Source organism: Natrix helvetica, assembly GCF_964273705.1.
Source record: "Natrix helvetica genome assembly, chromosome: 1".
In the NCBI taxonomy this organism is placed as follows: Eukaryota; Metazoa; Chordata; class Lepidosauria; order Squamata; family Natricidae; genus Natrix; species Natrix helvetica.
In genome coordinates, this window is record NC_138548.1 from 100,534,943 (window position 1) to 100,550,380 (window position 15,438).

A 15,438-nucleotide genomic window follows, 5' to 3' on the forward strand; every position below is an offset into this window, starting at 1 on the left:
TTTAAAGAAGATTTTTTTTAAATCTTGCCATTATTATTTTTATAATTCAAGGCAGCAAACATACCTAATACAGGTAGTCCTCAACTTATGACCCAAAATTTAGCCCAACATTTATGTTGTTAAGTGAGAGATTTGTTAAGTGAGCTTTGCCCCATTTTACAACCTTTCTTGCCACAGTTGTTAAGTCAATCACTGCAGCTGTTAAATTACTAACACGGTTGTTAAGTGAATCTGGTTTCCCCATTGACTTTTGCTTGTCAGAGAAGGTGATCACACATGACCACAAGACACTGCAACCATCACAAGTGTGAGTCTGTTGTCAAGCATCCGAATATAAATCACGTGACTATGGGGATGCTGCAATGGCCCTTAGTGTGAAAAACTTCTTTCAGTGCTGTTATAACTTTGAACGGTCACTAAACAAACTGTTGTAAGTTGAGGACTACCTGTACTCCTCTCCCTCCACTTTCTCCACAACAACAACCCTGTGAGATGGGCCGAGAGAGAATGACTGGCATCTACTGACAAGTCATCGAGTAGTCTTTCATGTCTAAAGCAAGACTAGAACTCACAGTCTCCTGGTTTCTATTCTGACCGCTAGATCAACCTGGGTCTAGTTCTATCCTAAGAATCTAATACAGTGGTTCCCAACGTGAGGCCCATGCCCCACAGGGGGGCAATTTGATTTTTAATGAGGGCAATTTGAACCTTGTTTAAACCAAGTTAATGACCTTTTAGGCTTCCTCCGCTTGAGCAGAGTTCACTTTTTGAGTAAAGTAAGAATTATATGTCATGGGGGGGGGGGGGTCAGGATTTTAGAGATGCTTAGGTGAGGCATGGCCAAAAAAAGGTTGGGAACCACTGGTCTAATTTCAGATTCTTCCTTTCTTTTCCTCTTACGTAAACCCTTCTTTATTATACCCTATTGATCCTTCCATTCCCCATTATCCAGTCAGAACCGGAGAAGCTTCTTGGATGAGAAAGCAAAACGTCTTCAAAGAAAAAACGAAAAATCCAGTTGCCTCTTGGGTGGTTGCTGGGAGTATACTCCTAGTGTTGGGTAGGCAACATATATCTATATACAATAACAAATGGTGGTGGTTGCTTTAAATGGGTGGAAATACTTATCAGCTGTAATTAACTCTACAATAAGAGGGCGTCAGGAGAGCTCTCTCTCTCTCTCTCTCTGCTTGTCCTATGCTTGATAACTACTTGCTCGCTTGATGACTGGAACGTGAACTGCGACTGTAAGCAATTGTTTGTTCTTTGAATTGTGTTTGGACTTATTTCTACTATCACTGCTTGTGAAGCAATTATTAGTAGTAAAGCTACTTGTTTTTTACTAGTAGTGTCTGAAACTCTATTGGTGTGTTTTTTCTACTAGCAACGATCTTTCTCTCTAGCTATACATTCCGCTGCGCTATTTTCTGTCTCCCAAGGGAGATACCCCTAACAGGGGTGGTGGTAAATAAAAGCACCTTTGGGACAACCGATGACTGGGAATCTCCACAGACAGGTGGATGAGACTTATACTTGGAAATGATCTTTTATTTCCAAGTATTTTAAACGGTGCAGACTTTTCCCACGAGCGGGCGCTTCTCAGAGGAGACGCACTCCTGAAAGGGATAATCCCCCCCCCCGTCGATGAAGATTCTAATGACCGAAACGACATCAGAGTTCGCATTAATTTCAGGGGGTTCATAAACGACGGGCGCTTAATGGAAGGGGTGTGTGGTAAACAAACTACTTGTGGGACATCCGCCCCCCCCCCTCCGTACTGCAGGATCAATAATTTTTCTTCCTTAGCAATAAGTGTCCCGTCCAGCGCGCCAAGCAGGGACCCGATCCCTCACCTCCCGCGCCGGCGTTAAAAGCCGCCTCGTTTCGGCCCCGCTTCACCCCCCTCCTGAGTCGGCTTGGGATCACGTGGGAAACAATAGCTGCCTGCCGGTCCTGTCTCCAGAGCCAATGGCCGCCGCGGCTTAAGCGGCGTGGGGACTCCGCTTAGAGATAGGCAAGAGTGGAAAGGACACTCGCGGAGAGAGATAGTGTGTGTGACCGCCGGGCTACTCGACCTTAGAGCGGGGCAAAGCCAAGGTTTTCCGTCTGGAAAAGACCCCGGAGGAGGGCAAGGTGAGTCACCCCGTACCTGTCGCATTTGCAAAAGGCTGGAAGGAGCGCGGCAGCCCTTTTCCTTGACCCGGCGTTACGTACAACACCTCTTGGCCAGGCGAGCGTTTCGCTCCCGTGCGCTGGCCGGGCAATTTCTTTTTGCTACTTTTTCTCCCCCGCAGTCCCGAAGTAGTTCCTTTGGCGCTCCGCTGTTTTCGGTGAATGGAAGTCGGTCCTCCTCATTCGCACTTTTTCTCATTGAAAGGTCGGGCCGCCGAAGGTAACTCTTATGTGAGCGTCCCGCCCCCCGTTTGTTTGTTGGGTTATTTTTTTTTTCTCCTAGCCTCCCTTTTGCAAACTGGAGAAGAAAAACGGTATTTCGGAATAGTATTCCGGAGCTCTGGTGTTCACGGTATTTCATTAGAAGCAAAAGCTGTTGAAAACTCGCTTCACCTGTTAAGGATGGGCCGCTGTCTCTGGTGAGAGTTTTGAATAACTTTTTTTTTTTTGAGGACTTAAAGGCATGCTAATGGTATACAGTAGAGTAGAAACCTCACTGCTTTTAGTGAGATTTTTCTCAGCTGAAGAAATGGGATTGCAAATTCTGGGCATACTAATTGGGAAATAGAGTCCTGTTGATGCCACGCAGGTATCTATCTGATCCCTAGTTGATTTGTGTGTGTATGCAATTGGCCTTCTCCACATATCTTGGTGCTTATTGCAGCAGCTTAGTGGCTGAAATGAGAGGCATCAATCTTCATTATTATTTATTGATGTGATCATTGGATGAAATACCATTGTGTTGTCCAGCCTCTTCCCATGACACTATCATCAACACTTCACTGATTATGTGTTTTTTGTTGTTGCAGCTGTTGTAACCCTAAGACACTTGAGCTATAAGCTTCCTGTATAGTAGTACCATAACTCTTTCTGGTCTTTCACATTCAACATAAAGTTGAATGAATCCAACATAAAGTTAAAATAATAAACTTTTCAACATAAAGTTGAACATTCAACATAAAAGTTAAAATAGTAAACTTAGTAAATGATAACAGTGAAATAAATAAGGAGTAGTTTGTGGGTCGGTGTCTTGTCTGAACCTACTCAGTTTGTTAATTCAAAATATGGTTCAGTTAAGTAGGGGTTAGCAAGCTACAGGTAGTCCTCTACCTATGACCACAATTGAGCCAAGAAATTATGTTGCTAATTGAGAAATTTGTTAAGTGAGTTTTGCCCCATTTTACAACTTTTCTTGCCACATTTGTTAAGTGGATCACTGCAGTTCTTAAATTAATAACCAGTCCGTTAAGTGAATTTGGCTTCCCCATTGACTTTCCTTGTCAGAAGGTTGCAAAAGGGGATCACGTGTAAGAAATTGTTTATTGGTCAAAAATAAAAAACCCTAACTAACGTTCTTTTTTTTTTTTTTTTAAAAAAAAGCAAAATAGCTGGCTTTTGGCTGGTGTTCTTTTGTTATCTTTCGATGACGGTTGTCAGCTTTTAGGGATAAAGGTCAGATGTTCAGTGTAGTTCTGCAACCTTCTTTTTCAAAAAGTAAACTGAAACAGCTTTGCCCCTGTTATTTTTTCCCCAGACACAATATTTTGCATGGGACCTGAGCTCATGGTATAAAATGCAAATGATAAAAGCGTGCACAAGCTCACAAAATCATTCATTTCCTTCTCATAATGACAACGTTGGGAACTGGAGTATGGCAGTGGTTCACATTAGGAATGCAGTTGATAGTGTACTTTATTCATTAATGTGTGACCACAAAGCCATTAGTACCAGCGACCACAGTACCAAAAAAAAAGTGTTTACTGTGCAGCAATGTCTTGGATACAAAACGTAGGTTCTATTCAGGTCAGGCTATTTTATTTTCTTGCAATTGAGCCCAGCCAAATCCTTGCCCTTGGAGCCAAACATTTTTTTAAGTGTTTGGTGATGTTGGTAGGGAATGGAGGGACATCCTAGGCATGTTCAGAGTCATTATGCATCGTTCTTTACATAAGATATTTGTATTTTTCACCAAACAGATAAGGAAGAAGAAGGAGGTGGAGTGGTTGTGCTCATTCTGCTGATGATACCAATACATTTGACATGCTTACAAGTTAATGCATATATAACCCAGGCATGTCTTTAGAGCAGTGGTTCTCAACCTTTGGGTCGGGACCCCTTTGGGGGGGTCGAATGATCCTTTCACAGGGGTCACCTAAGACCATTGGAAAACACACATTTTCAAAAAAAATACGAAAAACATAAAATAATTTTATGGTTGGGGGTCACCACAACATGAGGAACTGTATTAAAGGGTCGCGGCATTAGGAAGGTTGAGACCCACTGCTTTAGAATATGGTTAAAAAAAAATTAGGATGGTGGCCCCCAACTATGTGATCAAAGCCGTGCTGGTTTTTATATCCCTTCCCTGACTGGACCACTTAATATGATCAAGAAACTGGAAGAAGCAGAACTCTTGAAATAATGCACACATTTAAGCTGCGTCAATTCATTTAAATGCATGGATCACTAAAGTGACTTTGCGCCTTTTCTCATACATTTTTATTCACTGTGCACAAATGTTTTGCTGGTGGTGATAGATAAGTTGCAATCTATTTTTTGTGGTTTTAATGCATTTTTTTCTGTTTTCAGAATAAGTTCCCTCATTCTGTTCATTGAGATACATATTTTCAAATTTTGCAGCTGGAATTCTGATGGACCTTAGCTTAAATTACGTCTCCAGCTAAAATGATTGAAACTTCTTCCAAATAAATAGCTGGAACTCAGAAATAATCGTTAAAATTAGTCAGGACTTCAGTCCACAACTTAACCCCAGTGAAATGTTGCTTAAGGTTTCAATTCTTCAGCATCTGACCGGAGAGTAAGACTTTACTCAATCCGATTTTCTTCATTTATACATGTAAAATTGAATTATATGCTAGTAATGGGATTTCTGTGGAGTATTTATTTATTTATTTATTTATTTCCCATCTCATCTCCAATGACTCTGGGAGGCTTACAGCATAAAGACACTAAAACAAAAAGATTAAAATCACATCACACACCCACTAAAATCGGTTCTTTCATTTTGGTTTGTAGCATTATGTGAATTCACCTGTTGCGATTTGTAAAATATGTTTGGCAGTGGGGTGGTGGTGGTTAGTTTTGATGTGGTTAAATCATGATTAGTGAGTCTTTATTAAAACTGCTATAGAATGTACAACTATAGACTATATTAAATAATTCAGAATGGCCACAAAACCAGAAACAGTACTTACAAGTTCATCACTTTAGAAGCTATAAACTGAATTAGCCTCTGCTAGATTGGAATGGATTCATCGGCTGAACACTGTCTACTCAAGCTCTTGAATCTTTGACAAATTTCTTAGGATATTGAAAGGGACTTGATATCTTTAGTGGCCTAAAGAAAAGAAGGCTAAGGGGAGATATGATAGCAGTCTTCCAATACCAGAAGTGATGCCAAAGGAAAAAGGATGTGGATTTATTATCCAGAGCACCTAAGGGCAGGACAAGAACCTGTAGATGGAAGCTTTTACATTGAGATATCCAAATCTGAAATGAGGAATTTCCTGATTGTGAGATCTATTAAGAGCACAGTAGCCAGCCTCCTTGGAGTTGTGGATACTCCATCACTGGGAGTTTTCAAGAAAAGATTGGGTTGCCATTCAGGATTTTAGGAGGATTCCTGGACTGGGTAGAGGGTTAGATTAGAAGATGTCCAAGTATACTTCCAGACCCAGAATTCAACCATATTTCTCCTTTGCTTGGAAGTCATAAAGCAAAGTTGTGAAACATATTTAATTTAACTGCTTCTTTTATATGTTCTTGAGCTATCTATAAATTGAACAAATACTCCAAACCTGTGGATGTGTTCCTTACAAGTAATTCTGGCTGAATTTATTGGAACAGTCACCAGTTTAAAGACGACATGGTTCCCAAAAGTAAATGGAATATATTTGAGAGCCAGTTTGATGTAGTGGTAAAGGTATCAGGTTAGAAACTGAGTTCTAGTCTCGCCTTGGGCACAAAGCCACACCTGCGTCCATGAGCCAGTCACATTCTCTTAGCTCTAGAAAAGAGGCAATGGAAAATGACTTCTGAAAAATATCACCAAAAAAACTGTAGGGCCTTCTCCAGACTGTCTCTGAGAATTCAAACAGAAGGGGAGGGGGGAGGTTGTTTAGTCATTGTGGACTAATTGTGATTTGCAATTTTTTTAAAGGGTTAAGCTGCCCTACATAATATTGGACCTAACAAGCAACTTTTCTGTGTGTAAAACTGATTCTGATAATTATGCCTAAAGTGTGACTTGTTTTTCAGGCAAAAGCTAAGAGGTTCAGGAGCATGGATTAAACTTGACAGGGAAGTCTGGCTTCTTCAGAATAAAAAATATATATGAGAATCTCATTTTTGGGAAGCATTCTTCAAAGTTCATAAAGCTATTGTATTTCTAACATGTGTTTTCTATTTTAATTATTCTCTTACTCAATCCATGTTTACTTGAATCTAGACTTCTCAATGTTTGAGATTGGGGGGTGGGGATGATTTTATTATATTAATTTATCTGATTCTTTTATTAGTTTTATTGTTTTTTTAATGTGGTTTTAAATTATGTAAGCTGCCTTGAATCACCACGGGCGAATAGGCGGCAATATAAATTTAATAAATAAATCTAATAATTAAATTTGTTTTCAAATATAATTGTGGCTTTTTAGCAGTGGTAATGATTCTAATAGAGCTGTTATGATATACTATATAGAAGAGTTATTTGATGATATTAGCAAACTATAATAAAGGCCAATAGAATAATGAAAGGAATGGTCTTTTCTGTTTCTTCACTTATTCTGAATTGTACAAATGCAACCAGCGGTGTTGCATTTAGATATAATCACTGAACTCTGGCCATACGCATATTTCCATAAAGAGACATGCAACTGTTATAATAAATCAGTTGCTTATTCAAAGTTAGAACTTATTACAAGTTACTTAAAGTTATTGGCTTTTATTGACTTTAGGTCAGGTAACTAAATTGGTGATTGTATCATGTCATGAATATAGAATCTATCTTCTGACTCCTTATGTTGCGTTAATGAAATTACTTCCTACTTATACAAACTACCAGATAACCATTCAATTTTATCTCCTAATATGCTCAATTTTTTTATTAGGCACTTTGTTAATTGCCGCATTTTTTTCAAATGAAGCTTATACGTACCGTTATTCTGTGGTCTTTCCAAAGTTAATTCTCTCTCTCATTCTTTCTTGGGTTTGGGGGGGGGGGGTATATCAATGTCTAGAATAAATTCATTATTCATAGACAGGGCATTGAGTAGAGTTGATAAGGTTTCATAATATATAGTAAGATTTTTTTCCTAACGTTTGTTTTCCTGTACTCGAGGCTAAAAATACAGAAGCCAATTTGACCAGGTATCTAAATCCTGTTGTTACGATTCTTTAAATCTTAACACACTTGTTTTGAACTTTACTTTTGCCAAAAGAAAAAAAAATTCAGAGGGGCTTTGGCACAGATTTTCAGGTCAGATGCAGGTTATGGGTTGAGGCTACTCAAAGTTCCTGATGTTTAAGGAGAAGACTCGGTAAGAGGACAATTCCAAAAGATGTGTCTTTCCCCCAGTGCTGGCCATTCAGACATTTCAAACAAATGCAAGTTTGAGTCCAAGAGAATTAAAGTATCAATCAAACTTTGGAACGAAGCAAAACATGAATGATTTGTGAACACAGCCTTTGGTTGCATATCTCTCCCTTTTATGACAAAACTGAATGAGAAGTTGGGTAATTGAAACATCAATCTGCTGTTCTCCAGAGAAGCTCTTCAGTATCTTGCTAATTGATATTGTGGATTATAATTTAGTTATAATATTTCCAAAGAGACTGCCAGTGCATTATTCTAAGACACTGGTCAGGAAGAGAGGCAAATTCTACATTTGGTGCTCAGTGAAAAATGTCTTCTTTGTTTCATGGTGTAAAATCTCTTGGAACAATGACAGCTGTTGATATTTGCTATCTCGGGGACACAAAAAGCTGCACCCTGCAGAGGACATGAACTGAAATTGGGATGTTTGGGGACAAGCGCTTTTTCTCCATTTGTCCCAGTATAAGGTTTACTATTATAGAGGATCCTTGAAGTTATAAGTAATAAGATTTCTGTTTATGCAAAAAAAAAAAAAAACCCTGAATTGAAAATCAGCTATTCCTATTTTTCATTAAATAACTAGTTTCATCCCACTAGCTAATGTTTTCACTTTATTCATTATTATTTAACATATTTATAAAAAGACTGTTACACACATACATCCAGATGGTGGACAAATTTAAATATACATTAGCATTTAAGCAATGTTAAAATGATAAAATTGTAACCCTTGTAATATTATAACTAGTGTTTGGGTGTAATAACGTACAGTAGCCCTCAACTTACAGCAGTTCATTTAGTGACAGTTCAAAGTTACAACGCACTGAAAAAAGTGACACGACCATTTTTCACACTTACAACCTTTGTAGCATCCCCGTGATCATGTGATCAAAATTCAGATGCTTGGCAACCGGTTCATACTTATGACTGCTGCTGTGTCCCAAGGTCACATGACCGCCTTTTGCAACCTTTTGACAAGTAAAATCAATGGGGAAGCCAGATTCACTTAACAACCATGTTACTAACTTATCAACTGCAGTGATTCACTTAACAACTGTGGCAAGAAAAATGAGGCAAAAGTCGCTTAACAGATGTCTCACTTAGCAACAGAAATTTTGGGCCTAATTGTGGTCATACCTATAGTATGGTGTAGAGCAGGGGTGTCCAAACTTGGGAACTTTAAGACTTGTGGACTTCAACTCCCAGAATTCCCCAGCCAGCTGGCTGGGGAATTCTGGGAGTTGAAGTCCACAAGTCTTAAAAGTTCACAAGTTTGGACACCCCTGGTGTAGAGATTTAGGTGTTGGACCAGTACGGAGAAAAGCCAGGGTCAAGTCCTTCCTAAGCCACAGGGCCAGCCGTTCTTTCTCTGCCCCAGCTATCTCACAGAGATGGTATTGAGACGAGAGCAGGCAACACTATGTATTGGATCTGAGGTCCTGAGGAAAAGGCAGGATATAACTCAAACTAATAAATGTCAGGTGTCAAACGGAATATAACTGCTTTGATTGTGCGCTTTCCGTGAAAAATAAACAGGGTAGATAGGGAACGGTCCTGCCAATGGACAACTTCTGTTCCTTGCCTATGATGTAATGGAATACACACCATCTGATAATATCCTTTCACAGCCAGATTCAGATAAAAATAAGGAATGCAAATTGACTAAATGTCAAAGGGAGAAAAAGAGGGACAAGCTTTAAAAAAGTTTCAAGAGTTGGAACAAATGACCAAGAAGCTGGAACAAATCCTCTTTTTGTGAAAAATCATACATTTTTGAGGTCTTCTGGCACTGGAAGATAAAGCAGGAAAGGCAAGGTTACAAAGATAGAGGGATGTAAAGTTAAGCATGATATGAAGACTCTTTTCATATTATATGTTACTCAATATATTATTATTGCTCGTGTTAGCCTCATTGTCCTGTTGTTGTTTGTGAGAATCTGCTTCACTCTGGGTGATTGTCTGTATGCAAGTATGAGCCTGCCAACCAGTGTCTAAAAAAGTACAGTGCCATGATCCAGCATGGATTGCATCTTATTAATATTGTGCTTGATGGCTTTGAACTATGGACTGTAGATGTCACTCAGCAGTGTTCTGTTTGTTTTGTTCCTGTGGTCTGTCTTTTGGTATCTCCTCCTTGGAATCAATCTGGCCCTATTGATTAGTTTGACATTGTTGGGTAGGATTCAGAGGTGGGTTCCGGCCAGTTCTAACCTCTTCTATAGAAGAGTTTCCACAAATCTACCACGCCATTTAGAACCAGTTCCAGCTCCTTCCCCGCCTGTCTGCACCACGCTTGCTCCGTCCACCGCTCACTGATTGGCTGGCTCACCAATCGCCCCGCCCGCCTCTAAGAGTCCTATCTAAACCTTAAAGCTGTCAAGTTTGAACATCCCTGGGGTTTTTTTTCTAAAGGGTTAGGGGTGCAAGGGTCTTGTAACTTGACAGCTTTAAGAATTGCACACTTCAATGCCAGAGTTCCTGAGCCAACATGACTGGAGGAGGAATTCTGGGAGTTGAAGTCCACAAGTCTTAAAGCTGTCAAGTTTGAACCTGGGTGCAAGTAAGCGTGTATGGTGATCTGTAGATTTCCTGTGCAATGTGGTGAGTTTCCATGGCTGAGGTATATTTGAAGCTTAACCATAGACACCACACTGGCCCATGTAATTAGGTAGAGATTAAATGTAAGTAGTATAATTGTAACTTTTAAAATCTGGCTCAGTGGCACAATATGAAAGTGTTGAATCTTTTAGGCCAGTGGTTCTCAATCTTTTCTTCACCATGGATCCCCTGTAAATACTTTTTGTGGCCATGGACCCCCAAGAATTACTCAAGATTTAAACCACATTTTTCAAGCTTTCATGGCCCCCCTGTGATGACATTGTGGTCCTTCAGGGGTCCCCAGATCATAGGTTGAGAATTACTGTTCTAGACTATTCTCTAGAGCAGGGGTGTCAAACTTGATCGCATCGCGGGCCATATCGGGATATATAGGGATTGTTTTTGCTGTTGCAGATGGGTGTGGCCTACACAGGTTGTATCTGGCCCGTGGGCCGCTGATCTAGATATTGATAAGGAAATCTGGAAATGAGATGCTGGAAATCCTGATAGGTCTGCAATATTCCAGCTCAGAGGGAAGCTTTTGACTTATTCACAGCACTGTTTCCTAGACAGAAAATTCTGGCTCAATTGCCAGAAATGATAAAATTTCATGAAAGCATGAAACAATAAGATTAAGAATTTAGTTGTGACTAAAATATACTACTCTGCTTGGCAATAAAATTCCTGAGCAGGTAGATGCTTTTAAAATGAAAAGACAATCTGTATTTATATCATTTCAATGATTATAGTTTAAATGTTTGTTCACTGTATGCCTAGCATATATTTTTTTTACTTTAAGCTTTTATGTCGTCTATTTTGTAGGCTATTTTTAAATTTTGCTAGTTCTTTCCCATTCCTAATTTTTAAGGATTTGAAAAAGTTTATTTTTTAATTAAATATATAACTTGTGAGGGTTTTTAAAAATATTTAGTATGATTCTGAGAAATGAAGATAAAACTTTGAATACGTTCACTTTAAAAAGAGAATACATGTATCTCTTCTTCAATTAGCATCAGAAAGTTAACAGAGTTGGAAGGGATCTTGGCCCAACCCTCTCGTCCAGCAGGCGACCCTGTACCTGTGATGGTGAACCTATGGCATGCCTACCACAGGTGGCACACGGAGCCATTTGTCAGGGCACGTGAGGCATTGCCCTGTCATCTGGCCATTGTGCATGCGCGCGCTGGCCAGCTGACTTCAGCCTTCTTTTGAGGCCATTTATCACCTTCCTGAAGGCTCCAGAGGTTGAAAATTGGCCCTACAAACAAACCAGAAGTCACCATTCCCAAACTTCTGGGTTCCCCGTAGGTCCGTTTTTCGCCCTCCGGAGGCTTCTAGAAAGCCTCTGGAGCCTAGGGAGGGCGAAAAAACTGCGGCAAAAGCAGGGGTTGTCGTTGGTGCAGAGAAGCAGGTTTTTCCAGTCTTTTAATAAATGCTGTGATCCTGTTGAATATTCCAAAGGCAACCTGATGATGACCTGTTGAATTCCAGCCTTTTGATTAATAACTGTGGATCCTGTTGAATATCCCAACTGCAACCTGATGATAAACGTTTTATCAATCTATGCAGTTTTGAAAATCCCAAAGGAATGGTTGGAAGAGGAAGCTCCTACAGTCAAAGAGGCTGGGAGTGGACAGACAATTGACTCAGGGTAGCCTGTCCCTGTGTATCTTAATTCTCTTTCTGCTCCTCCTTGACCAGCGTTCTGGAGGGCAAAAGGGAGACTGTCTCTTGTTCTCTGTGTTGGGAAGCTTCTTAGTTCACCCCCTCTCCTGCCACTTTAGGCAAGAAAAGGGGTCCCTGTGAGGTTGGAAATCACTCTTTATGTGGTTTTCCATACGTCCTCTCCATAGGGATGCCATGAGAGTCATAACTCATTTTCCAGATTCATTTTTGTGATAGACTTGTAAAACTATGAAAGACTTTATACAGCAGTATTGTTGTTGGTGGTAGTTGCGAAGTCGTGTCTGACCCATGGTGGCCCCATGGACAATGTTCCTCCAGGCCTTCCTGTCCTCTACCATCCTCTGGATTCCATTTAAGCTCAATACAGCAGTGTCAGAGGTGCTAAATGAAAAATAAATCAAAGTGGTAGAAAAAAGCTATCCGGCCCCATTTTTTTTAAAAAAAAATAATATTTAATCTGATTATTTGGTTATAGTTACACTTGTACATATGTTTAGATGCAGGCACAATTCCTGAAACTTTGAAATAATTTATAGTTTAGTTTCTTTGAAAGGTCTTCATACAATGGAAAGTTCCATTACATACAGGTAGACCCCAAGGACCTGAGTTCAATCTCTGGAAACTCCAAAAAGGACCGGAAAAGCTGGGTTTTCTTAATTCTACAGAGGTTTTGCTAATCACTGTAAACAGTACTGAAGTTAATGGAATAAAGACCTAATTCAGTTTAAGGTGACATTAGAATTTTCTATGGATGTTTCTAGCTTATTTAACTGCACAAATCCTTTAATAACGAAGCTTTGTCTTAAGCAAACTTGGTAATATTTTTAGAGAACTTCATATGTGTTTGTGTGTGTGTATGTGTGTATACATACATACATTCATGTATATGTACAGTATATAATGTGAACAGTTTCAATGTAAGTGTCAATTCTATGTTGCATTTTGGGGCCACGTGCCCCCCTCCCGCCGTGGAAGCCAAAACGGCGTAGGGGCACTGCACGAGGCTCCAAAATGCAATGCAAGTGCCCCCTGTGCATGCACCCCACACACCCTGCATGCTTGCACGTGACCCCACATGCGATACCCCCCATGCATGCATGGCAAAGACCCGAAGACCATGTGACCCCCCATGCACATGCGCAGTGCAGCTAGGCTGGGGCAATGGCTGTTCGCCCGCAAAGAGGACACCTGTGGCATGAGTGCCACAGGTTCGCCATCATGGCCCTATGCCATCGATCTGGCAAACTCACAAGATTCACTTTCCTCACCATGTACATGTATACATCCAAACTAGACTGTATTGTTTCTCTGTGTCATATTATCAGTAGTCGGTTGCAGGTGGTACGCCCCAGTACAGGTGTACCAGTGCCTGCCGGGAGCACAGGGTACCATTCCGGTATGGTGCTCCAGAGGGCCCACCCGCCCGCCCTCGTTCCTTACCTGTATTTGAAGGAAACGGGCCATCTGCGCACACACGTGCAGCGTACAGTGCCTGCATTACGCTCCGCTGAGCAGCTGGAGCGTTGCGGAGGCATCACAGAGTGTCGCTGGAAATATGCATGCACGCTCGCACTGCGCGCATTCATGTGGTGGCCACCGGGCTTTGTTTTACGGTAACGGTTGCACTGGGATCCAGAATCCACCACTGCATATACTATATGTGGCTTTATGCATAATTTTGTATTTATTTATTTTGTCATGTTTATGTAGTGTATATTGGAGGTGATGACCCTTTGAGAACTGTATGCAACGAAATTTGATTTTAATGTATGCCAATTAGTATACATTCAAAGTGACAATAAAGTTATTCTAAGTCTGAAAACTAACTATGCTGGTACAGATAATTCTTTGAATATCTTGCAGTGGCAAAGACGTTAGGCATCTAAAGCACGCTGCTGATAAATTGTGCTATATATAAACAAAAGTATTCCAGTATTTCTTGTATCATGTCATCTGATCTGGCAGACTATTTACATTGCCTTCGCCACATCATTCAGACCCTTTTTTTGTGCAGTCTTCCTGCCTTCCTTTTGTATCTGCCCTTGAAGAAGCCATATGAATCTTCACTCTGAAGCATTTCAGGGGAATCCTTGTAAAACTCCTTTTCCAGTAAGCTTCTGCTTGTTGGTGTAAACCTTTTAAGCTCAGTGTTAGTGTTATGGGCATTATTGTGAAATAGTGAGTGAAGACATTTACAGTTGTGTTCTTTGTAAGGATGGCTACCAGCAGCAGTTCTTCCTTTTGGCTGCATTGAATTTAAAAAAAACTAGTCTTAGGAAAATGCAGTTTGGAAAAGGGGATATATCACCTGCATAATTCTTGCTTCAACTGTTTCTTTCCCTGCAAGCTTTCGAAACATCTTTCCATTAACTTCTCCCAAACTTCTCCCTTCAGAAACTTCTTTTTCTGAAAAGTTCTTCAACTGAAACTGATGGGTAGGGCTACTAGATTTGGAGTGCAAAAATCTGGACAGGCTTTGTTGGCAAGATCAGATAGCTCTTTATTAGGAGAGCTAATATTTTTGCTCCCATATTTTAATAGTAAACAACAGATTAGTAGTAACAGGCTTTAAGCCATATTTTCTCTGTGCAGTCTTTCTCACATAATATCTTGCCTGCCTCTAAAGTTTAAGACTGTGGTATTGAGTAAGGCTGCCTACTGTGACTGAACTCAATAAAAAAAATTGCAAGAAGTTTCTCTTTAAGCTTTTTTTTTCCTGTGATAGATCTGTTAATTCAGGTAGTCCTCAATTAATGACCAGAAATGGCACCAGAATTTCCATTGATAAGCAAGACGGTTAAGTGACTCATGCCTGATTTTACATTTTTGCCATGGTTCTTAAGTGAATCACAGTGTCATGAAGGGACTATGGCTTCATCCATTGACTTTGCTTGTCAGAAGCCGTCTGGGAAAGTTGCAAATGACAATCACAAGACACACACAACCCCATCCCCCGACCCCCAGCATGCTACAACTATCATAAATACATGCTAGTTGCCAAGCAATCAATTTTTTTATCATGTTACTAGGAAGATGCTTCAGTGGTCATAAGTGCAAGGGCTAGTTGTAGGTTACGTTTTCCAACACCATTATAACTTTAAATGGTCATTAAACAAATGGTTATAAGTTGAATACCTGTATTAATTTGGTATTGCCTGGGAGGGGGGGAAAGGGAGAGGGGCAATGCAATTCTTGAGAGCTCCCAAGAATGTTACATCAGGGCAGATTCTTCACTTGTGATGCTTCGACAACCGGGTGGTAGTTTTACTAACAACTTTACAAGTGTTATGGCAATTAGTTGCGGAACTCCCAAGTTCTCTGATCTTCTTGTAAACATGCAATGTGATAGTGCAGAAAGGGCTTATAGATAT

The 15,438-nt window shown here is 40.2% G+C and overlaps 1 protein-coding gene across 5 annotated transcripts in view; it reads left to right on the forward strand.

Annotated features, from left to right (window-relative positions):
• The first annotated feature begins 1,918 nt into the window (after positions 1–1,918).
• PPFIBP2 (PPFIA binding protein 2) overlaps positions 1,919–15,438 on the forward strand; it is a 149,389-nt gene continuing 135,869 nt past the window's right edge. For all 5 annotated transcript variants that reach the window (XM_081936499.1, XM_081936501.1, XM_081936502.1 and 2 more), the window contains exon 1: positions 1,919–2,133. The gene's annotated coding sequence lies outside the window, so the exon portion shown is untranslated. The remainder of the gene's footprint in view (positions 2,134–15,438) is intronic.